General features: G+C 48.3%; 1 long non-coding RNA gene across 2 annotated transcripts; it reads right to left on the reverse strand.

Moving 5' to 3' along the window:
- Positions 1 to 411: 411 nt before the first annotated feature.
- Positions 412 to 23,577, reverse strand: LOC123576796. Of its 2 annotated transcripts, XR_006701588.1 has the most exons (4): positions 23,415 to 23,577; positions 15,758 to 15,903; positions 7,502 to 7,613; positions 412 to 1,353 (listed from the first exon to the last, which is right to left on the reverse strand). It is a non-coding gene; the product is annotated as an uncharacterized LOC123576796 (long non-coding RNA). The 2 variants fall into 2 exon arrangements; XR_006701587.1 differs by lacking the exon at positions 7,502 to 7,613.
- Between the last annotated feature and the right edge of the window lie 914 nt (positions 23,578 to 24,491).

Consider the following 24,491-nt stretch of genomic DNA (forward strand, 5'->3'; position numbering starts at 1 on the left):
CCCCAGCCTAGAGGTGATCTTGGCTCCTCGTGGGATCTGCCTGCAAAGAAGGTCCAGCGTCTCTCCTCATCGGCCCTGTTCTGCACCCCCAGTTGGAAGATGATGGCCTGTCTGGTGTCTGGGGAGCTCTGCCTTCCACTTGAAAGCGTGGATGATTAAAGCCTAGGCCGGTGGTGATGGAAGCGGTTCCATTAGCTCTGGGGCCAAGTGGAACATGGCTGCCTCCCTTGTGCACTTGCTTCAGGTCCTCTGCAGCGGTCCCGGGCAGGCTGGAGTGTGGGGGGGAGGCACCAGTCACACACACACACACACACACACACACACACACACGACCTCCTCTGGGAGATCAGCAAGGTGGGGCTGGGCAGATTGGTTAGGGACGTGCGAATGAAGAGAAATCAGCCTTCCTGCGAGACGATGCAGGACTGGGCTATCTCAGTGTGTTATTTAATCCTCACAGGGGTTCTCATAACTATTATCATAGCAACTGCTGTTTCCAGAGCACTGACTCTGCGTCAGAGCTTTTCACCGTTCTATCTCGGATCTTCATGTGAGTTTAACTGGCCAAGAGACAGGGGCACAGCCATGTCATGCACTCGGGCTCTGGAGCCAGACTTTCTGCGGTTCCCGAGTGCTCTCTGGGATCCCAAGCCGTCCTCCTCTGTTGCCTCACTCACTGTGCCTCCCCCAAACACCTGCCAGATAGACGCCTTGAAGCAAATCCTTGTCTCGGCATCTGCCTTTGTGGGAACTGAAACTCAGATACCTTCTGATATACACAGAGAAGGTCCCCTCCGGAGTCCTCAGCAGAGCTGGGCCAGACCCCAGACCCCGGAGTCTGGCATCCACTTACCTGCAGCCCCAGTGATGTTGTCAGTACAGAGTTGACAAATGGTTCTTTCAGTGACTTGGCCCATTTCATGACCACCAGTAGATGCCAGGAGCATTCATTAGGGAGAAATGGGGATTTTTGAGAATGATTCCTGAGAAATGTGGATACTCAGATGCCTTAAAAAATGAGTCCTGGGAGTCCAGGACGTCTGTGGTGTGACAAGCCCAGGGACTGCATGTGTTGGAGCTGGGAGGTAGGCAGTATGGGCGTATAGCTCACAGGACAAGTAGGCACTTGGGGTTAAGAGGCAGAGCCAGGGCAGGGCCAGGCCCTTAACTCCTTTGCCCCCTGCTGTTCAGGTTGGCTCAGTGGACCTTGGGGGTGATGGTTCTCAGGGACAGGCATTACTCAAGGACATGGTGAGGCTTGCCAAGGCTGCAGAACGGGAGGCCCAGCTTGGGGATCTCCAGACTCCCAGATTTTTTGAAGAGGTTTTTTGGGAAAGTCACCAGTGACCTGGCCTAAACAAGCAAGGGGAAAGAGAGAAACAATGAGTCAGAGGCTAGCAACCTCCACTGGGCTCTAGACCGATTCCAAGAACAAAATTTTTTTTTAAAGCACAGAGAAATTTTTAAAAATTGTTGAAACACATGGCAATTTTAAAATAATGTCTTTATTGAGCTATAATTCACATACCATAGAATTCACCCTCTGAAGGGTGTATGGACTTAAGTGGTTTTTAGTATATTTACAGAGTTGTACAACCACCAACACTATCTAATTTCAGAACATTTTGATTACCCCCAAATTAAGTACCAAACCAAATTATCAGTACACCCCATTCCTTCCCCAGTCCCCAGCCCCTGCCAAGCACTAATCTACTTTCTGTCTCTATAGATTGTCTATCTGGACATTCATGGTAAAGGAAACATACAGTATGTAGTCTTTTGTGATTGGCTTTTTTTTTTTTTTTACTTAGCATGTTTTCAAGAACCATATATATTGTATCATGTGTCAGTACTTTATTCTTTTAAAAAAATTTTTAATGTTCATTTAGTTTTTAGAGAGAGAGAGAGAGAGAGAGTGGAGGAGGGGCAGAGAGAGAGGGAGACACAGAATCTGAAGCAAGCTCCAGGCTCCAAGCCATCAGCACAGAGCTTGATGCGGGGCCTGAACTCACAAGCCATGAGATCATGATCTAAGCTGAAGTTGGATGCTTCACCGACTGAACCACCCAGGCACTCGAGTACTTCATTCTTTTTTATGGCCAAATAATATTCCATTGTATGGATACACCAGATTTGTTTATCTGTTTATCAGTTGAAGGACACTGGGGTAGTTTCCACTTTGGGGTTACTATGAATAATACAGCCAGTGAACATCTCTGTACCTTTTTGTGTGGAATGTATTTCAGTTCTTTTGGGTAGATACTAAGGAGTGGAATTGCTGGGTCCTACAGTAGGTGTATTAACTTTTTGAGGTACTGCCAGAATGCTTCCCAAAGCAGCTGAACCATTGTATGAGGGTTATGATCTTTCCACATTTTTGTTAACATTTGTTGTTATTTGACTTTTTGATTCTAGCCATCATGGCAGGTATGAAGATGCATCTTAGCATGGTTTTGACTTATTTCCCTGATGATTAATGATGTCAAGCATCTTTTCATGTGTTTATTATTCATTTGTATGGATTCTTTGGAGAAATGTATATTCAGATCCTTTGCCTATTTAATAATTAGGTTTGTCTTTTTATTAATGTCAGATTTCTTTATATAGTCCAGATTCCTGTCCCTTATCTGATATATGATTTACAACATTTATTCCATCCTTCTCTTTTCACTTTCTTGATAGTGTCTTTTGAAGCCCCAAAGATTATAATTTTGAGGAAATTCTATTCATCTTTTTTTTTTGTCACTTGGCTTTAGATGTCATATCTAAAAAAACATTGCCTAATTCAAGGTAATGAACATTTACTCCTGTGGGCTTTTTCCCAAGAGTTTTATAGTTTTAGCCCTTACATTTAGGTCTATAATCCATTTGAGTTAAATTTGTACGTGGTGTGAGGTAGAGATCTAGATTCATTCTTTTGTATGTAGATACACAGTTATACATGTTTTTAATATTTGTTGAAAAGATTACTCTTTCTTCATTGAATGGTCCTGGCACCCTTGTAGAAAATCAATTGACTATAAACGTATGTGCTTACTTCTGGCCTCTCAATTTCATTCCATTGGTTTATATGTCTGTCATTAGCCAGTACCACACTCTCTTGATTATTGGGGTTTTGTAGTAAGTTTTGGAATCAGGAAGTTGTGAGTCTTCCAATTTTATTCTTTTTTCTAAAGTTTTGTGTTTTTGTTTTTTTTCTCTTCTGGGTTCCTTGAATTGCTGTATAAATTTTAAGACTAATTTTGCAAAAAATCAAAAGCAAAACAAAAACAAAATCTGGGATTTTGTTAGGAATTGCATCAAATCTGTAGATTAATTTGAGAAATATTGCCATCTTAGCAATATTGAGTCTACCAATCCATGAACATGGGATGTCTTTCCATTTATTTAGATCCTTTTTAATGCCTTGAAGCAATGTTTTGTAGTTTTCAGTGAACAAGTCTTACACATATTTTATTAAAATTTTTCCTATTTTATTCTTTCCAATGCTATTGTAAATGGAATTTTTCTTAACTTCATTTTCAAATTGTTCATTGCAAGTATATAGAAATACCAAGGATTTTTGTCTACTGATTTTCTTTTCTTTTTTTTTTTTTTTTTTAGCGTTTATTTATTTTTGAGACAGAGAGAGACAAAGCATGAACGGGGGAGGGTCAGAGAGAGGGAGACACAGAATCTGAAACAGGCTCCAGGCTCTGAGCTGTCAGCACAGAGCCTGACGCGGGGCTCAAACTCACGGACCGCGAGATCATGACCTGGGCGGAAGTCGGCAGCTTAACCGACTGAGCCACCCAGGCGCCCCTGTCTACTGATTTTCTATCCTGAAAACTTGCTGAACTCATGTATCAGTTATAATAGCTTTCTTATGGATTCCTTAAGGTTTTTTTATAGATTATATTACCTATAAATAGAAATCATTGTACTTCTGCCTTTCCAATCTATATGGCTTTTTTTTTTTTTTCTCATCTAATTGTCTTGGCTCAAACCTCCAGTACAATATCAAATAGAAGTAGTGAAAGCAAACATCCTTGTTTTGTTCCTTAGTGGGAAAACACAAGTCTTTTACCATTAAGTATGATGTGGGCTTTTCATGAATGCCCTTCAGAAACTTGAAGAAGTTCTCTCCTATTCCTAGTCTACTGGTTGTTTGTCACATGAAAATATGTTGTATTTTATCAAATGCTTATTCTATATCTATTGAGATAATCATGTGGATTTTACCCCTTTATTCTATTTAATATGGTGTTTTAGATTGCTTCACTTTTGAGTGTTACACCAACCTTACATTCCTGGATAAATCTCACTTGCTCATGTATATAATCCTTTTTTTTTATATGTTGCTGGATTTGATTTGTTAGTATATTTGTGTCTATATTTATAAGGGATATTGGTCTATTATAGTATTCTTTTATTGTGGTATCTTCATCAAGTCTTGCAATCATGGAATGGTCTCATGGAAGGAGATGGGAAGTGTTCCCTCCTATTCTATTTTTTGGAACAGTATGTGAACGATTGGTGGTAATTCATTTTAAAATATTTGGTATACCAGAGCGGCTGCACCAGTTTGCATTCCCACTAACAGTGCAAGAGGGTTCCCGTTTCTCCATATCCTCGCCAGCATCTTTAGTTTCCTGAGTTGTTCATTTTAGCCATTCTGACTGGTGTGAGGTGGTATTTCAGTGTGGTTTTGATTTGTATTTCCATGATGATGAATGACATTGAGCATCTTTTCATGTGGAAAAAAAATTTTTGGTATAATTCACCAGTGAAGTTCTCTGGGCCTTGGCTTTTCTTTGTGGGTAATAATTGGGATAATAATCAACTTATTTGTTAGAGGTCTACTCAGACATTCTATTTACTCTTGACTCCATTTCAGTAGTCTTTGTCTCTACAGGAATGTGTTTATGTCATCTAGGCATATAATTTGTTGACATATAATTATTCATATTATTCCTCTTGAACCCTTATATTTCTGTAAGGTTAGTAATAATGTTCCCTATTTCATTGCTTATTTTGTTAATTTTACTCAGGAAGACAACCAGGCCTGAAACTTGCCACCCCACCCCTTACCCCCACCCCTCACCCCCACCCATCCTCACACAGAGCCTGAGGTGGAGTTTCACCTCCCTACTGGGGCCAGGCTGAGTGTCAGTCTGAAAAGCTTTCTCCTCCCAGCAGTGACACCATCTCATAGTATGGAAATATAGAAAGCCAGGGGCTCCTCTCACATCCTGGGCTGGATAGCACCGTTATGTCTTCTAGCCCTGATGGGGTCCTGGGAGGTGGGCACGATCCCAAAGTGGAGAATGGGTATCCTGCCCCAGTGCTTTCCTGTCTTTGGGGTGCATGGCCATGCGTCTCTGGCAAGGCCCGGCTCTTGCTGGGCAGTCCCTTCCCTGAGTGTCCACCCCCACCTGGCCCTTCTGGGACCAATCTGGCCCATGGCCAAAGGCCCCCTCTGCAGCATGTCTTCTCCTACCAGGACCCTGCAGAACGCACTCCCTAAGGGCATTCCCCCTCCCTGCATTCTAGCACTAAAAATATGCCTTAGCCCATGTCAGGTGCTGCCTACACAGAGAAGCTTCCCAAGGGCAGAACGCCAGCAGCAGACCTGGAGACCCTCACAGGGAGGAAGGTGAGGCCACCAGAGGAAGTCATTAGATCCACTGTGGCGCTGTGTCACCGCCTCTCCTCGCATAGAGCCCAGGCCCAGGCAAGAGGAAGCAAGGGGCATCTCAGCACAAGTCTGACAGCCCTGCTGCCTTCAGAAAACAGGCTCCGTTCCATCTTCATGTATTTATAATAGCCCTCCCTTGTTTTTTGTCAAGCAGTGTTCTCTGTTTATCAATAAAATCAATGATCCAAATCCTACACAAGGGGCTGATGTGAAATCTCTGCTGGGAAACTCCTCCTTCTAAAGCCCTCCCTCTTCGAAAGACTCTTTCTGAAAGGAGGTAATGGTCTGGCTGTGCACAAGACATGGGGGGCACAAAGGGCCATGGCTCTGCAGCCTAGCCAGAGGCCCTCTTGCTTGTCTGCACCCTGTACACCACAGCTGTCCGACCCAAAGGGATGTGATGCTCTGAATACAGAGCATCAGCAAGATGACAGCTCAGTGGCCCAGGAGGGACAGGCTGGCTCTGGACCCTCGGCTCTGCTGCCACCCTCAACACCACGTCTCCACTTCAGCCTGGAGCTATAAGCCGGGCTGGCCATGGAGAATGTCCATACTGGGCCAGGCGGCCTGGAGGTCAGTCTAAGGAGGGTTGAGAACTGAGCACTGTTGCTGGGCGAGCCCTCTTGAGTGTCTATGAGAGGCATTTAGTGGACACTGACAGGTCTTCTAGGCCAGGGGCCTCTGAGCATGCAGCTCTGGGAGCTGGGCTCTTCAGCTACGGGGCACAATCTTTTTGTGGTGGTCAGTTGTCTGCTCTCCAGTTTTTCTGCCACCAATTAATATTTATCCAATGCCAGCTATGTGCCAAGCACTGGGCTGGGCATTTAAAATCCTGCAAGGATTTTATTGCTTTTATTTTTATTTTATTTTATTTTATTTTATTTTATTTTATTTTAGAGAGAGAGTATGCAAGCAGGAAAGAGGGGCAGAGAGGGAGAGAATCTTTTTTTATTCTAAGTTTATGTATCTATTTTGAAAGAGACAGAGAGAGGGAAGGGGGAGGGGCAGAGAGACAGAATCCCAAGCAGGTTCTGCACTGTCAGTCCAGAGCCCGTCATGGGACTCGAACTCATGAACTGTGAGATCATGACCTGAGCTGAAATCAAGGGCCAAGTGCTCAACTGACTGAGCCACCCAGGCGCCACCCCAAGGCAAGTGCTTTTAAATCACTATTTCAGGGGCGCCTGGGTGGCGCAGTCGGTTGAGCGTCCGACTTCAGCCAGGTCACGATCTCGCGGTCCGTGAGTTCGAGCCCCGCGTCGGGCTCTGGGCTGATGGCTCAGAGCCTGGAGCCTGTTTCCGATTCTGTGTCTCCCTCTCTCTGCCCCTCCCCCGTTCATGCTCTGTCTCTCTCTGTCCCAAAAATAAATAAACGTTGAAAAAAAGAAATTTTAAATCACTATTTCACAGGGAGGGAGCTGGGGCTTACAGGGGGTAGGTAGCGTGCCCCAGGCCATAGCTGATTGAGTTTCTGAGTCAGGCATACACCTCAACCCACTGAATTTCACAGCCCATGCTGCCTTTCCTCATAGCAGCACAGACCTCGGGGTGGGTTTCCTAAGCCCACGGCTGCTGACCTTACAGACTGTAGAAGCTCTGGCTGAGGCATCAGTGTGGTCCTGCTCTCCAGGAGGAGCCCTGCCTGGAAGCATAGGAGGAGTGGATCCTTTCTGGGCACAGTGACCCCAGGGCCACACTTCATTTCATCTTTGGGTTTTATATTAGTCAGGGTTCTCCAGAGAAACAGAATCAATAGGATATTCTCTCTCTCTCTCTCTCTCTCTCTCTCTGCCTCTCTCTCTCTGTCATAAGAAATTGGCTCACATGATTATGGAGGCTCAGAAGTCCCAAGATCCACAGTTGGTAAGCCGGAGATTCAGGAAAGCTGATGGTATAAGTTCTAGTCTGAAGGCCAACTCAGTATTTCAGTTTGAGTCTGAAGGACAGAAAAGACCAATGTCCCAGCTCCTACAGTCGGGCAGGAGGAGTTCCCCTCTGCTCCGCGTAGTGTCAGGCTTTTGTTGTATGCAGGCCTTCAACTGATTGGATGAGGCTCACCCACATTAGGGAAGAAAATCTGCTTTCCTCAGTCTACAGATTCAAATGTTAATGTCATCCAAAAATGCCCCTATAGAACCACTCAGAATACTGTTTGACCAATTATCTGGGCACCTAGTCAAGGTGACACATAAAATTAACTATCACAGGCTCTGAGACTCCAGGCCCAGGAGTCCCAAGTGTGTCCCAGCTTCCATTCACACATCTGGTCTGGGACAAGCTTAGGCTGTGTGGCCTGGATGCAGATGACACCACTTAGCAGTGTGTCCCCTGGGCATGCCCTTCACACTCTGAGCCTCCTTCATCTTCTGTACATGGGTGTACTGCCCATAGCCAGTGACCCATGTAGTGTACAGACTAGGGCACTGGGGCTCAGAGAGGGCCTGCTGCCAGTCAGAAGCATTTCTGGGATCTGAACCCAGGCTATCTGGCTCCCAGTCCCAGACCACCCTGCCACCTGCCTCCTGCTGGGGGGTTGTCCCGCTTCCCCTGCTCCTGCTGACTGGTAGCTCTTTCTGAAGCTGAGTGGCCTGCCAGCCCAAGGTCCCTGGAGCAATCTTGGATGTGCATGCAGTATGGTGTTGAGGCAGAGTGGGGGGCTTTAAGGGTGATGAGGAAGACCTTCTCCATCCAAGAGAGGACCACATCTCTCCAGGAACCCACAAGGGGCTGGCCCTGGGGAAGGCATGTCCAGGAAAGGCAGAAGGATGCTGGATGACCTTGAAAGGGGCAAAACTCCCCATGCCCTGGTGAGATGGCCCTCACATGGAGACCCCTAGACTTGGCATAAGATTCCAGACAGAATGGTCTTCACATGCAGTTTAAAAGTGGCTTCTTCCAAAAATCAATACAGGCTCTTATAATATTGAAATACATGCTGAGATTTGTGGAACTCAGTCCAAAGTCATGACGTGTGTGTGTGTGTGTGTGTGTGTGTGTGTGTGTGAAGGAAGGGGGTGGTGCAGGGAAGGTGCTAGTAAGCTTGGAGAGAGGTTATAGTCTTAAAAGCCCTTGATAAGCCTTCCAGCCCACAGGATGGCCTATGAGGTCCTCAAGGGTAGATCCCGATTTCTGCTCATTCTGGAGACAGGGTCTCTGTAGGCCAAGGATGAAGAGATAGAGGCTTCTGGGATCAGGAAGGAGCATCCCTGGCAGGGAAAGTCCTGGCCTTGGGCCACTCACAGTGAGGCCCCACCTCACACAGAATTCACGCTCTCCAGGCTTCAGTGTTCAGCACACCCACCTCTGTCCCTCAGATGAGGCCCTTGAGGGAAAGGAGCAGAATCCCACTGGGCCCCCGACACCAAGACCAGCCAGGCTCTGCTCTGGTCACTGCCCCACAGGGGACCCCAGGAGTCAGCCCTTCTTTCTCCATTTTTGCCATGTGTAAGCCTCACGGTAGCTCTGTCACCACTGGCTGTAAATCAACTCTGTTTCTTACCTAGTGTCATCCTCAGCAACGACAGACTTCATTCAAACCATACATTCAATTACTCGGGTTCGTTTCCCCCTCTGCCCACAGTCTCCCTGAAGGTGATCTGGGCAATTCCTGGCTTGGAGAGTTGAGGCACGCTTAATCACTGGGTTGCCCCTAGGCTGTTGAGGCGGCTCCACCCAAGACAGGGTCTAGCTGTTCTCCAGGAGCCAAGCTGGATTGGGATGATCTTGAACACAACCCCACAACCTTCAGGAAAATGCCTTTTTCTTCGTAAACCTGGGTCACATGCTCTGACTTATTTGGCCTCACAGGAGTGAGGGTTCAATGCATTCGAGCAGGCTACACTTTCTCCCTTTGGTTCACTCTCTAGAAATGGCCCTCTTTGTCTCCAGTGACACTTGGTGTCTTCAAGTCCATGCTGTCTGCAGATGAACACGGCCACAATTAGTATTTATGTGGCAGGGTTCCCCTGTCTTCTCGCCTCCTGTGCTCCAGTGTGAAGTTCGTAAGCAACATGTGGCTGGATTTTGCTTCTGACCACAAGTATACTGAACAGCAACCAATCTGACAGTTGCTGTTCAGTATACTTGTGGTTGTTGTTTTCATTGATCTATGAGAATTTATTTCCATCACTTAATTTTTGTCCTGAATTTTTCTAGACCTCTATTTTCCCTCTGCTCTCCTAACATCTACTTGAGAGACTGAGTTTTCTGTATTTCCTTTTCCTCTTCCTGATATTTGGAAGTTGTGGTAGGCTGACAACTGGTTCCCCCAAAGATGGGATTAAATTAACAGTCTCGAGAGGAGGAGCTTATCCTGGGTTATCCTGGTGGGTCTTAAATGCAATCACATGTACCCTTATGTCAGAGAGGCAGAGGGGATTTTGACAAAGACTTGCGGAAGAAAAAGCTTTGTGAAGACAGAGGCAGACATTGCAGTGCTGAGACGCAAGCTCTCGCAGCTACCAGAAGCTGAAAGAAGCAGGGAAGTATTCTCCCCTAAATCCTTCGGAGGGAGTATGGCCCTGCCTTCTTGACACCTTGGTTTCTGTCTTCTGGCCTCTGGACCAATAACATTTCCGTTGTTGTAATTCACCACATCTGTGGTAACTTGTAATAGCCGCCACAGGAAACGAATGCAGAAGTCATATTTTCTTGTACTTTAATAAATTGCCCTGAAAGTTTTAACCCATGTACTAGAACATGCAGAGTTGTTCTGGACACAGTCAACCTCTCTGCCCCACTCCTTAAATATGTGCTGGATTTTGTTCTTAATATATCAGCCTTGTCGTGTTTGTACGGCCACAAATTAATCATTATTGTTTTTCTTCGAACTGTCAATGCTTTATTGGATCTCCCCACAGATTTACCAACTTGTTTGCTCACCATTGTTCCCTTAACATTTTTTATTGTAATAGGATATTTTATTGTAATAGAATACATAGAATATATTTAAGTTTAATGGCTTAAAAATTTTAGCCATTTTTAAGTGTACAGTTTCGTGGCATTAAACACACTCACAATGTTGTGCAAACCTCACCACTATTTGTTTCCAAAACTTTTTCATCATCCCAACCAGAAACTCTATGGCAACTAAGCAATAACTCTCCATGCCCCACCTCCAACTTTCAATAAACTCTAATCTTCTTTCTCTCCATAAATTTGCCTATTTTATATATCTCATATAATGGAATCATACCATATTGGCCCTTGTATGTCTGGCTTATTTCACTTAGCATAATATTTTCAAGGTTAATCCATGTAATAGCATGTACCAGAACTTCATTCCTTTGTAAGGCTGAATACTATTCCATTGTGTGTACTCACCACATTTTATTTATCCATTCATCTGTTCATAAACATGTGGGTTGTTTCCACTTTTGATTCTTGCAAATAATGCTGCTATGAACATTGACATATAAGTATTTGAGTCCGTTTTCTATTCTTTTGAGTATATATCTAGGAATGGAATTGGTGGGTCATATTGTAATTCTTCTCCAGACGGTGTGCCATTTTACATTCCCACAGGCAATGTAAGCGGATTCCAATTTCTCCATACCCTTGCCAACAGTTACTTTCCATTTTTTGTTTATTTGCTTTTAATTATAGCTATCCTAGTAGGTGTGAGGTGTAACTAATTGAAGTTTTTCTTTCATTTCCCTAATGATTACTGGTGCTGGGCATCTTTTCATGTGCTTATTGGCATCTGTATATCTTCTTCAGAGAACTATCTGTTCAAGTCCTTTGCTCATTTTTACATTGGTTGTTTTGTCTTTTTGTTGTTGAGTTTTAGACATTCTTTGTATATTCTGGACATTAAACTCTTATCAGATATATGATTTGCAAATATTTTCTCCCATTCTGTAGGCTGTCTTTTCACTTTCCTGCTAATGTCCTTTGATGCACAAAACATTTAAATTTGATAAATTCAGAGTTATCTCTTTTTGTTATTGGTGGTGGTGCTCAGGCTTTTGATGTCATAACTAAGAATCCATTGCCATACCTAAGGTAATGAAGATTTACCTATATACTTTCCTCTAGTCTCATGGTTTAAGCTCTTATATTTAGGTTGTTGATTCATTTTGAGTTAATTTTTTGCATATAGTGTGAGGTAAGGGTCCAGTTTCATTCTTTTGCACATATATATCCAGTTGTCCCAGCACATTTGTCGAAGAGACTATTCTTTCCCCATTGAATGGGCTTAGCACCTCTGCTAAAAATCAGTTGACCATAGACTGTACTCTTAACTTTATTCCATTTGTTTGTATGTCTATCCTGATACTAGCTCCATACTGTTTTGATTGTTATAGCTTTGCAATGAGTTTTGCTATAAGTGTGAGTCTTTGACATTTTTTTCTTTTTCAACATTGCTTTGGCTATTCAGGGCCTCTTGAAATTCCATCTGAGTTTGGGTATCTGCTTTTCCATTTCTGAAAACAAGCCTTTTGGAATTTTAATAGGGTTGTGTTGCATCTGGGTAGTGTTTGGGTAGTATTAACATCTTAACAATATTAAGTCTTCCTGCCCAAGAACATGAAGTATTTTTTCACTTATTTAGGTCTTTAATTTTTTCAACAATGTTTTAGAGTTTTCAGGGAACAAGTCTTGTATATCCTTTGTTAAATTTATTCTTAAATAATTTATCCTTTTTGATGCTATTAGAAATTGGATGTTTTCTTAATCTCATTTTCCAATTGTTCATTGCAAGAATATACAAATATAACTGATTTCTGTTTATTGATCTTGTATCCTGCAACCTTGCTGAACTCATGTGTCAGTTTTAGTACTTTTCTTGTGGATCCCTTAGGATTTTCTACACATAAGATCATGCCATCTGTAAATAGAGATAGTTTTACTTCTTCCCTTCCAATTTGGATGTCCTTGTTTCTTTTTCTTGCCTAATAACTCTGGCTAGAACCTCCAGTACAGTGCTGAATGGCAGTGGTAAAAGTGGGCATCCTTGTCTGATTCCTAATTTTAGGAGGAAAGCTTCCAGTCTTTCACCATTGGCTATATTACCTGTGGGTTTTTCATAAATGCCCTTTATCATGTTGAAGAAGCTCCTTTCTATTCCTAGTTTTCTGAGTGTTTCTATTGATAAAGAGTAATGAATTTTGTCAAATGCCTTTTCTGTGTTAATTGAGATGACCATGTTGGGTATTTCCCCCTTCATTCTACTAATATGCTTTATTATGTTGATTGATTTATTATATTGAGCTATCTTTTTGCATTCCTGGCATAAATCTCACTTGTCATGGGATATAATCCTTTTAATATGCTGCTCAAATTGGTTGGCTGATATTTTATTGAGGATTTTTTTAATGTTTATTTATTTTTGAGAAACAGAGAGACAGAGCATGAGTGAGGAACCTGAGCCGAAGTCAAATGCTTAACCGACTGAGCCACCCAGGTGCCCCTTATTGAGGAGTTTTATATCTATATTCATAGAGAATATTGGCCTGTAATTTCTTTTCTCATGATGTCTTTATCTGGCTTTGGTATTAGGGTAATGTTAGCCTCACAGAAAGAGTTAGCATGCATATCTCCTCTTCTGTGTTTTTGAAGAGTCTGAGAAGAACTAATGTTAATTCCTCTCTAAATATTTGGTGGAATTTAGCATTGGAGTCATCACTTCCTGGAATTTGCTTACTCTCTAGGTCTCAATTCCTACTCTCTGCCTCTCATGGGCCCAAGCCCTTGACCCCTCTCTTCTGAGGACCTTTAAAACTAGAAGCAGGCTGACATGTTCACCAAAGTGCCAATTTACTGAAAACCAATTTGCCAAAAGTCAATTTCTCAAAAAATCAATTTGATGAAGACAGAACTTGTCAGATGACCAATTTACAAAATTTGCCAAACTGAGGAACATTTGTTTCTTTGATGATACTAAAGTATGCAGCTATTGGGTGATATAGTTTTATAGTTTTGTGATGTTTTAACTGGATGGTTGTTGTTTTATTTCATGACAGCCCTTCAAGAAAGGTTCATGTAGCTGGATGCTAACATTACACAGTGCAGTCTTTTTGTGAGTATATTCAAGCCTCAGTCCTTCCCCAAGCTACCCCCCTGCCTCCCTCTTGGTCAGTGCAATATCAGGAAGGGAATGGGGCTCTCTCTCTTCATACATGTCCCTGGAAATGTCCCTCACTTTCTCAAAAGCTCAGCCATGTATTTAAATGTTGCTTGTTATATTTTTCCCAGTTTTTCTAAGGCATGTCTGTTTGTGTGTGTGTGTGTGTGTGTGTGTGTGTGTGTGTGTGTGTGTAGGATTTCTAGGATCTCCAAGACATAGCATTGCTGAAATGGAGCCTGCTGTGCCCTTTATACAGATCAGGAAGCACAGGTCTACAGCAGGAAACCCAACTGATGACTGCAATGCAGCACCCGGGGGCAGAATTGGGATCTGAACTTGGATCTACCTCCTGCCGCCTCCTGAGCTGATGGCAAGGGTCTTCCTTTGAATACTTGAGTCCTCCTCCTGGTTCACAAAGTAGCTTTGAAGAGGAGGGGATGTGAGTTCTCTAGGTGTTGACTCTACCCATTGCCAGGACCCTGGACATCTAAAACATACCCTTCAGTGAATTCACACAGCAGGTGCAACACCACACTATCAGTGCCATTTACAGACAATGTAACTGAGGCTCCAAGGAGCAAAATGGCTCCCTAACTTCCCCTAGTTGGCAAACAGCAGAGCCGGAACACTTATCCATTCCCCTGACTCCTAGTCTGGTGGCCTCCAGAGTGATGTGTCTTTCCATGTCTCAGACTCTGGCATAATATGGCCCATGAGGCAGAAGGCAGGGGGTGCCCAGGCCTGAAGAGCAACAGCTGTTGGCAGAGACATCTCCATCACTAAGGCTATGAGCAGTGGAGGTACCACCTACAGGCCTGAGGAAAGGGAGGCTGGGAACCTATATGGGAAATCTGAAAGCAGGTCAGGAAGCCGCCTCCAAGTCTGGATTCCCACCATGGATATCTGGGCAGATTGGCACAACGTCAGGCTCTCTCTGGGCCTCAGTCTCCTGGCATATAAAATAGGATCATATTGCCTGCTCTGTGTCTTAAATATAGACTTTCCTAGGTCTGGTTTCCCCAGGATCTGAGAAGGTGTTAGTGCAGACATCGTGAATATGCAGGTAGCAGATGTAGATGCAGTGACTACCAGGGACCCCCTAGAATTACGGGGCGTCAGAGCTCGAAGTGTCAGAATAGCTTCGACCTTGTTGTCCACTCAGGTAGCTTGGTGTGGCTTCCTGGAGCCACAGTGGGAGGGGGATCTGCAAGTGATTACCAACGCGCTCCACGGGGAAGGTGGGAGTAACGCTGGTGTGAGTGGAAGCTCCACAGACGGAAGCAAAGGGGGTGCTGAAAGGACAGGGCGTGCAGGTTCTGCCACTGGGTCCAGACCTCCCGTCCCCAGCCTCGCATGCTATGGAACCATCCAGGCCCATTCTTGTGCCTCTTCCTCCAAGTACCAGCAGATTCTGCCGTGCTGGCTCCGTCCTGGAGTGCAGGTTAATGTGCTGTTACATATTGCATGAGGCAGCCTGCTGATGAAGCACCCGCGATTCTTGCTTACAGGCAACCCCGCCCCTGAACCCGATGCCCAGAGGGTCCCATTAGCTCAGCCGGGCAGGTCGATTGCACCTCAGATGGGCCTAGCTGGGCCGAGGCCGAGCTGCTTCCCTGAACGCTTTGTGCGGGGAGGAACATCTTCCCTCCATCCTGGGCCACAGCTCACGGGCGTGGCCTTGTCTGAGGCCACCTGAGCCACACTATCGGTGAAGCAGAGCACAGCCACTCCCAGCTGGCAGTGCAGAGCCAGATGAATGTGGGACTGGCTCCGAGCTCCATTCTCCCGGAGTGGTGGTCACAGCCCGCCATGACCTCTTCTGACCTGCCTCCCCTGACCTGCTCTTGCCCAGGACTGTACCCACCTCTCTCTACCTCCCCTCCAGCCTCCACGTGGCTGCCTCCATCAGTCATTCTTTTAGCCATTGAACCTCACCTCCACCTTGAGAGAGCTCAGATGGCACGTGTGACAGACTGTCTTCATGAGTGGGTGGCACACCGGGCTGATCTTACCTGGTGTGGGAGGGTAGCTGTCACAGGTACATTGGCCTGTAGGGTATATTCTGTCCAGAACTCTCCAGGTGGCCTGCAGAGCAATGCAGGCTCTATCATGCTTCCGATCAACATTTCCCACAGTTACGACTGCCTTGTTCCTAGACCTGTTTCAGGAGAGACAAGGCGGGGTGCTTACTTCCTGGTGGGAAGACATGGGCAGTTCTGGGGGGATCCCTGGCCAGCTCAAGCCCCTCAGGCCTGCTGTCTGTACATCTCTCTGGAGCCACTCCCAGGCTGGATGGGCATGGACATCTCTAGGTACACATCCCATGTAGGCCAGAGAGAGGTCTGTGGTGCTGCAGTATGGACCCCATGGGGACACCCAACCCTCCACTAGCAGATGTTTCCCTACAAGCCAGGTCTGGGCTGGCTAACACGGGAGGCCATGGGGCCATTGAACGGGGTTCCTTTTTCTCATGAACGTGCATGCATCTACCCACCCACGGGGAGCCCCTCTGGGCCTAACCCTGCCCGGAGGTGACATGGGGTTGTTACAAATCTTTGGTCCGCCCAGGGGTGTTCAGTTTGGGAGTTAAGCTCTCCAGCTGGTATTTCTGAGCTGGTATTTCAGAGGAAGTGATATTGGACCCCCAAATCACATTGGGGTTCACCTTGTGGCCCAGAAGAGGCAACGGTGTGAGGGGGATGCAGGAAGGAGGTCTGAGGCTCCAGTACCTGCCCTGTGTGGCAGAGATGTGGGGTCCTGCACAAGGGGCTGACTGGAGCCCATGGTCTCTACCCCGCAGCAAAGTTCTGAAGAGTAGCAGCCTCACCACCATGCACAGGCCTTCTGGCGCCCCGCCTCTCGGCCCAGCCTGGCCCTCGGTGCCAGGGCACAGCTCCCACACCTGCCCCTGCACCGGAGCTGCTAGCCAGGCCAGTGCAGGGCTCAGGCTTTCTGGACTCTGGGAACACAGAGACTGGCGGCTGCCCTCCCCCAACCCCATTCTCAGGAAATGAAAGGAGGCCCACTGGGATAACCACCCAGGCTTCTGTCAACATCCTATCATTGGGAGTGCCCCAGGGGTCTGTGAAAATGGAATGCCAGCCCAGCAACGTGAGGAAGGTATAGGTAGGCATCACTCTCACCAGTCTCCCGATAGGAGCAGTGTCAATAAAAGCGTCGCCATATTGCATTAAACTGAATTATGAAGGGGATCTGGCTTGGGGCAGCAAAGTGCTAGGAGATGACAGACATGAACCTTCTGGCCCAGGGGGAGGGAACCAAGGACAAGGGCTCCGGGCCCCACTGGGCCACCACAGTGTCCAGAGGATGGGGTCATGCCAAGACCCTCACGTCCTGGCAAGGAGACTGACTCCCAGGGAGGGTGGCCTGCTCAAGCCACATAGCCAGCTGGGCCAGGCCAGGCTGGGGACCCCTGAGTCACGAGCCAGCCATCTCTCTGCTACCTGGTCTGGGCTCCACACCCTGGGAGACTCGTCATCCCATGTGCTTGTGTATCTTACAGGGCTTCAAGGGACTTGGGCAGGTACAGTGGCTCTCTAGCTTCACAGGCCTGGAGTTGTACCCATCACATAAGGGAGAGTGGTTAAGGGCCACAGGCCACAGGTCAGAGAGGATGCAGGCCCAGGCCTGGGCTCTCAGTTATACCCATTGTCGAACACTCATGAGGGACACTGTGGGGCATGGCCACCCAATTGAGGGTTATGCAAAGGAGAAGCAGGACATATTTGGGGCCCAGGTGTCAACCCCCTACTCTGTCACCCCATGTCACCTCCACATAGGAGGGCTCTAAAGCATCCTGGAGGGGCCCAGGGAGGGGCAGGCCCACGTACAGGACCACAGCACAAGCCCTACCAAATCCCGTGCTAGACCTGGGGTGGAAATGAACCTTCCTGTACTCTCCCCCCAACTCTGGAGCCCAGATCTGATGTTCCCACCTCCCGCCTGGCTGCCTCTCCTTCCAGCCCCTCTACTAATAGGGAGAGCTTCCATTAAGGCTGATGACAGGAACTGCCACCCAGGAGACACCCTTTGATCTCAGGGCAGCAGGAAGCAGAGGGGGAGGGGGGAGGGCGGGTTACCCTTCTGACAGCCCACAGCTGGTGTTGACTGGGTCTCTAAGTCTCCTATACCTTGTGTGGGGGGGCAGGCAAGGGGGCAGGAGAGCTGGGCTGTGGTTGGCGGGGAGGGGAAGGCTCCTACCTGGGTGGGGATCTCTGCAGAGGAATGGCATAGCTCCAGGGCCCTCTTGAGGGGGGTGCCCCAGAGGGAGGTCGGTGGGCCCCGGTATGTCCTGACCCAGTATGGGTGTGGTCAGCTCCGGGAGAGTGGGGTCTTTCATTTTCTAGAATCCCTTTGGGAACTGTCCCTGCCCTTGCAATAGTTACAACCTTTAGGAGCCAAAAGTGAACAAGCTGTACTGAGGCTCCTTAAAATGCTTGCTGCGCCGCATCTCTGGGGGTCACCGATTTGGGAGCATTAACCTCAGGACTGCCCCCACCAGCAGGACCCTTCAGCTGCCCCACCTCAACTTCTTAAAAAATCTGAGGACCTGACCCCACTCTACTCCTTTGTGCTGAGGCCTGAACACCCTCCTGATGCAGCCTGCAATTAAGGAAGATCCTGATGAAGCTTGAGGACACAGACCCTGAGCTGGCAGGGCACTCCAAGGCGTAACACCCCCTCTCCATAGCTGCAGACCCTGAACAGAGCCTGCCCCTCCTTGGCTCAGCCTGGTTTGCCCTTATGGGTGCAGGTTACTAAAGCCTGAGTGCCTAGCCCATGGTCCAGTGGAGCCCCTCCTTCCCAGTGTACCAATGGTCCTTAAATGTTCTCTCACCAAGGCATATGGCTTTGGGGGCCCGCACTCTACAAAGCTGTCTGAGCTTGAGGACAGCACCTTACCCAGCCAAGACTGGGCTGGAGGTGAGGAGGCAGTGACCCTCAGCTCCTGGACGACCCATCCAGAGGCAGGATCCTGGTCAACCCTCCGAGCCTCTCCCTGCCAGTAAGAGCCAGGAGTGGAAGGGGGTGGGGAGGGATGTTGTGAAACATGGCACTCACTGGGTCCTCTGGTTTCCCCAGAATCTTCTTGAGCAGAGCCATCCCCAACCCCCTGACTATGTAGGCCTACAAAGTACCGTGAAAGGCAGTGGGACCAGTGAGGCCTGCAGGGCAGGAGAGGCGCCATTCTAGCGTACATGAGGGAAGCTGTGTCCAGTGAGGACCCCGCCAGGTACAGTGAAGCATGCTATGGGCCCCCAGCTAGCCCCACAACCCCCCAGGAGGAGTGAGGCCCAGCCTCAACGGGCTCTCGGGAGATGCCTTCTCTGAGCCCCTGAAGCACAGGCGCCCACACAGGCTGGCCCACCCCCGTTCCAGGTACGTGGCATCCCAGAGCCTAGGGCCTTCCCAAGACTTGGCCATGACCATCACCAATCCAGGTCCAGGGAATTCTGCACATGCGTTGTTGTGGGGACGGGTTAGACAGACAAACCGAATGTCAGAAAGGAAGCAGAGACTGAGAGAAAGGAAAACAGGGACTGGCAGAGAAGAAAACAGAAACAGGGAAATGGGAAGAAGACAAGGCAAAGACTGAAGAAAGACAGAGAGAAGAGTGTGAGGGACCAGAGGGGAGAGAAGCACTGAGGCTGAGGCCAAACTGAGAGAGACAAGGAGCAGGCTGGTAGCTCGCAGAGGATGGGCTGAGGTGGGCACGGCCACAGCCAGTTCCTGGCATGTCAGTGTTGGGCACCTATATATATGTGCCTAGCATTTCTAAGGGACTTGGGGTCTGTGGTTTGGGGGCTCTCCCACCCCTGCTCTGCTGCTGTGCAGGGTGCTGGAGCTAGCGGGCTCCTAGAGACCAAGGCCAAAGCCCATTTCACAGAGGCAGTTATTGTAGCCAGAGGAGAAGGGGTTCTGGGACCCCTGAGATTAGGCCTGAGCCAGACCAGACCCACAGACCCTGATTCTACACCCAGGCTCCAAAGCCATAGTTGGGAAGGTAGATGTGAGGCCACGGGACCCAGGCTGCCCTGCTCCAGGGACTGGGCAGCCGAGGGCCCCATGCAGCCGGCACGAGCCAAGAGCACTGCTTTGCAAGGTAGGAATGACCCTCCCACCACTAGCCCCTGCCACTCCCGTTATAAAGGACAGGGCCCACATTTCACAGGCACATGGGTGGGCTGATAGCCTGGGTCAAGAGTGGACAGGAAGGTGTCAAGGGTCAAAGTCATCCTGTGGGAGGCAAGTCTAGTGGGTGCTATGGCTGAGCCTTGCTGCACTCCTTGGCCTCATCTGGTGCCTGAAAGAGTCCCCTTCAGGGATGCATCTGGCCTTAGAGCCCATGGTATCCTGGACAGTTGTCCCAATTTGCTCTACTGTGGGCAATGCCAGTCCCTGGCTTACACTTCCAGGAAGGAAGTTGCTGAGGCCATTGGTTTGAATTTGGTGCCTGGCCCTTACTGTCTGTGTGACTCTAGGAGGGTCAGTACACCTTGGGTCTTGGTTTTCTCCTCTGCAAAGTGGAGATGGGAATGCCTGGCCTCGTTGGGAGGTGAACACGTGGGTGAACATTAAGAACTCCAGCTGTGTTACAAAGGGGTCCCCCAGGCAGGCTGGTCCTTGGGGTTCTGGGCCCAACATGAGCCTGCAGAATGTGAGCCTGAGAGTACCCGCCTGGCGTGCTCTGGAGTCGATACCTTGGACTCCAGGAAAAGGGAGGGTCAGCAAAATCGGGGAGCCAAGCCCTTGCTGAGAAACAGAGGAAACTGTCCCAGGAGAAAGTGCCAGGCCATAAACGTAAAAAGGAGAGTCCGGCAAGACAAACTAATGGTCCTTCAGTGGGAGAGGCAGACAGCTGGGATTCACAGGCGGGCTTCCAGATCAATACTTGTGTGCTGATTTGCTGAAGAGGCTTTTATGAAGTTTAAGCAGAGTTCATTGTTAAATACTCTTATGTACAAAGGATGTGGGCGGCCGTATTAATTCCTTTTCTCTTACAGATCAATAATTACATTGCTGATTTGCTTAAAAGGCTCAGGTCGAGGCAGGGGTGAGGGAAGCGGGCCTCACTACTCCAGAGCATGGTTGAAGGTCCAGGAAGACCACGCTGTGATTGATGAAAATCGTGAGGGTCTGGGAGAGGCTGGGTGACAAAGGGACATATGGCAAGTCATATGGCCTCCAAGGCAACCAGTTCAGGATGACCCTCAAGGCTGATCCTCCTTCTATCTTCCTCTCTCCTTCTTGAAGACTTCTCCTGGAGCTAAGCTGACAGTGAGTTCTTGGCTTTTTCTAGAGGCATCTGTCTTCATCCCACTCTCAGGGACCCTCTCCTGGCCTCCTCTGCTCTTGGTATGGGCTGAGCTCAGAAGAGCTGGGGGAGGAGGCCCTTCCTGGTGAGTCAGAGCAGGGAAGAGGCCTTCCAGGAGAGGAAGGAGGGAATGGACAGGCCCAAAGAGGCCAAGGTTGACAAGAGGCCAGCACAGACACTGTTCTCAAGGTAAACAACCAGGGAGACACCAGGAATCTGTGTCCCAAGCAGGTGTCACATTCAGGCCAGAAAGCAAGCCCACCTTGCAGGGAAAGAAGGCCAGGTGAGGTGGCCATGGGCTTTGATGGTTGGCCTTGATGTTCACTCTTCAATGTCACAAAGCCAGCAGGGTGAGGCTGATAACTCAGTGTGTGTCTTCTAAGGATCGCCTGATCACTGCTGACTGCCAATCCCAGCATTGTCTGCCAAGGTGTTTGCATGCCTGCATGCTTGGGTGGTCTACACAACAGCCCTGTGAAGTTGGAGGTAAGGAGGCTTGGGGCTACTCTTTCCAGGCCCTGGAATAGGCTTCTAAGCTGGGTGTACTTGAACAGCTTGGAGGTTCAGCTGGAGGATCCTGGTCACCTAATTTTATCCATGCTTAGGAGCCACAATGCACTTTTTTTTTTTAAGGAAGGAAGGAAGGAAGGAAGGAAGGAAGGAAGGAAGGAAGGAAGGAAGGAAGGAAGAGAAAGAGAGAGAGAAGGGAAGGGAAGGGAAGAGAAGGGAAGGGAAGGAAGAAATAAGGAAAGGAAAGGAAAGGAAAGGAAAGGAAAGGAAAGGAAAGGAAAGGAAAGGAAAGGAAAGGAAAGGAAAGTTAAGGAAAGGAAAGGAAAGGAAAGGAAAGGAAAGGAGGAAGGAAGGAAGAAGGAAAGAAAGAAAAGAAAGAAAAAAGAAAGGAAGGAAAAGGAAGAAAGGCATGTAGGTAGGAAGGAAGAGAAGGGACGGGAAGGGAAGGGAAGGGAAGGAAGAGATAAGGAAAGGAAAGGAAAGGAAAGGAGGAAGGAAGAAGGAAAGAAAGAAAAGAAAGGAAAGAAAAAGGAAAGGAAGGAAAAGGAAGAAAGGAATGTAGGTAGGAGGGAAGGGAAGGGAAGGGAAGGGAAGGGAAGGGAAGGGAAGGGAAGGGAAGGGAAGGAAGAACTGAGGCAGTGTGGTAAAAGCTTCTCTTGTCTGGGTGGTTAAGCACTTTCCTAGTCCAGGCTGGGACTGATATCATCTGTTGATGGCTGTATAGGGAAGCCTTGTCTGAATTCAATGGTGAAGAGTGCTTACAATTGATTAATAATGTCTGCCATGGCCATGTCAGGGGAAGTAGTGGCACATAGGCCATATTTTCAGCTTCACATGACCCACATAATCTGGCACCGAGAGTACCATAAGGTTTGCAGAATCTCTTATAAAAGTGGTATCCTCAATGAGGAGGCTCCTAGGGTCTCCTGTCTGACCCTGCATATGTACACAGGTGCACAGATGCTGTTGGGAGGCTATTATGAATTCTATTTCATCTAATAGCCTGGTCAGGAAATGGAAAGGTATATTACAGATCATTAAGTGGGTAAAGGAATTTGACAACCTTTGATCCGAGTCGGGAAAATAGATGGCATGAATTAATTTGCCGGCTTGTGGAGAGAAGAAAAGTCATCCTTCAATAGCAGTGACAGGCAGGGAGTTCACCCCTCGGGGGACTGATTCCAGGGAAGGCATGCAGCAGCTCTCCTGAGCCTCCAGGTTGCCCTCCCCCTATTACCATCAAAGGCACAGACATGACCCTTGCTCTATATAGGCCAGTGTGCTGGCTCCCAGGGAACGTCCCCTGAAGCAGGGGCCAGCCCTTGGGGACAATACGTGCACTAGGCACCCCTGTGTGAATGGCGTGTGTATACGGTGCCTAGGACCCATCACAGTTTGCCAAGACCTCTAGGACAGACTCCGGGGGGGGGGGGGGAGGCATGTGCCACTTGCTGTCACTGCCTTGATCCTGTGAGGGGGCCAGGGATAGGGTCCAGGGTGGGACCACCATGGTAGGCTCATGTCCAATCATAGACATTTCCCTTGGATGTCCAGTGGGTATTCAAAAGTCACCTGTCCTAATCTCCCTCCCCAGCAAGCATCCCTCTTTCCCCTGATCCCAGCTGATGCCACCTCCATCCTTCTGGTTTCTTAGGCTATAAGTCCCACTGTTTCCTTGGGTGCCTCCTTCTCTCATCACCCACATCCCACCTTCTAGCAGATGCCATGGCCTGCACCTTTTACATAAACCTGGAATCTGACCTCCCAGCCCACCCTGTCCAAGCCTCTATTGTCTCTTACTCAGTCCCTGCACCAGCCTATACCTGTTCTTCTGTGCCCGTCTGCCCGACAGTCTATCTTTTTCTCAGAAGCCACAGTGGTGGGCATAAGTCAGGACCTTGCAGTGGCTACCCATCCTTCCCCATGGCAACTTCTGTGACCTCACTCCGCTCTCCCTCAAGCTCCTGCCACTGACCTGCCACTCATCTCTAATCCACCAGGCCTCCCCCAGCCAGGGACTTGGCTCTGATACCCCACCCCCTCACCCCACACCTGGTACCTCAATGATGTCTGTCCTCAGTGAATGCTGCAGCCCTTTGGGCGGGGTTCATGTTTGTTTTGTCACAGCTGTGGCTGGTGCCCAGAGCCAGGCCTGACACAAGGTGGACCTTCAATCCATATGTGTTGAGTGAGTGATGGAGAAGCCTGAACAGGCTGAGTCGGCACAGTGCTGGGCATGAGGTCACGGGCTGCCGGGAGCTGCCCTCTGAGTACTGTACCCCACTCTCTCCTGGCCTGGAGAAGCCCCCAGTGCAGATGAGAAGCACCATCAAAGGAAGAGCTTCTGGGAGAGTGACAAGTGCCGTTCACAGGCCCAGGGAAAGACATGCCCAGCAGAATCCTTCCCAAAGGATGAGGGGATATTACCTGGGCAGGACATGGGGAAGGCTTTCCAGCCTGACAGAGCAGCAGAGAGCAAGGCTGGGAGGCAAGCAGTGTCTGGGTCTGAAAGGACACCACACAGGACGCACAGTGGCTGGGCTCACGACAGCATTCCAGAAGACGGCTGGTGGGGGTGGGCCTGGGGTAGTGCATCAAAGAGCAAAGATTGCATCAAAGAGCCCCAGCATCTCTTGAAATGCAGTGAAGAATTTTAATGGGGGGGGGGTGTGACATCATTTTTGTATTTCATGAGTCAAACTGGTAGGTGTGGGATAGACTGGAGGGGAGACCAAAGTCAGGGAGAACAGTGAGGAGGCAGTGCCACAAGCTAGGCAGAAGTGGGAAACTGAGTCAACAAAAGGAAAGCAGGAGTCGGGGAAGATGTGAGCAATGTTCTGGAGAGATCCCAGCTTCCCTACTTACCAGCTGTGAAGACTCAGACATATTCCTTTATTTTT

This window comes from Leopardus geoffroyi, chromosome D2 (genome assembly GCF_018350155.1).
Source record: "Leopardus geoffroyi isolate Oge1 chromosome D2, O.geoffroyi_Oge1_pat1.0, whole genome shotgun sequence".
In the NCBI taxonomy this organism is placed as follows: Eukaryota; Metazoa; Chordata; class Mammalia; order Carnivora; family Felidae; genus Leopardus; species Leopardus geoffroyi.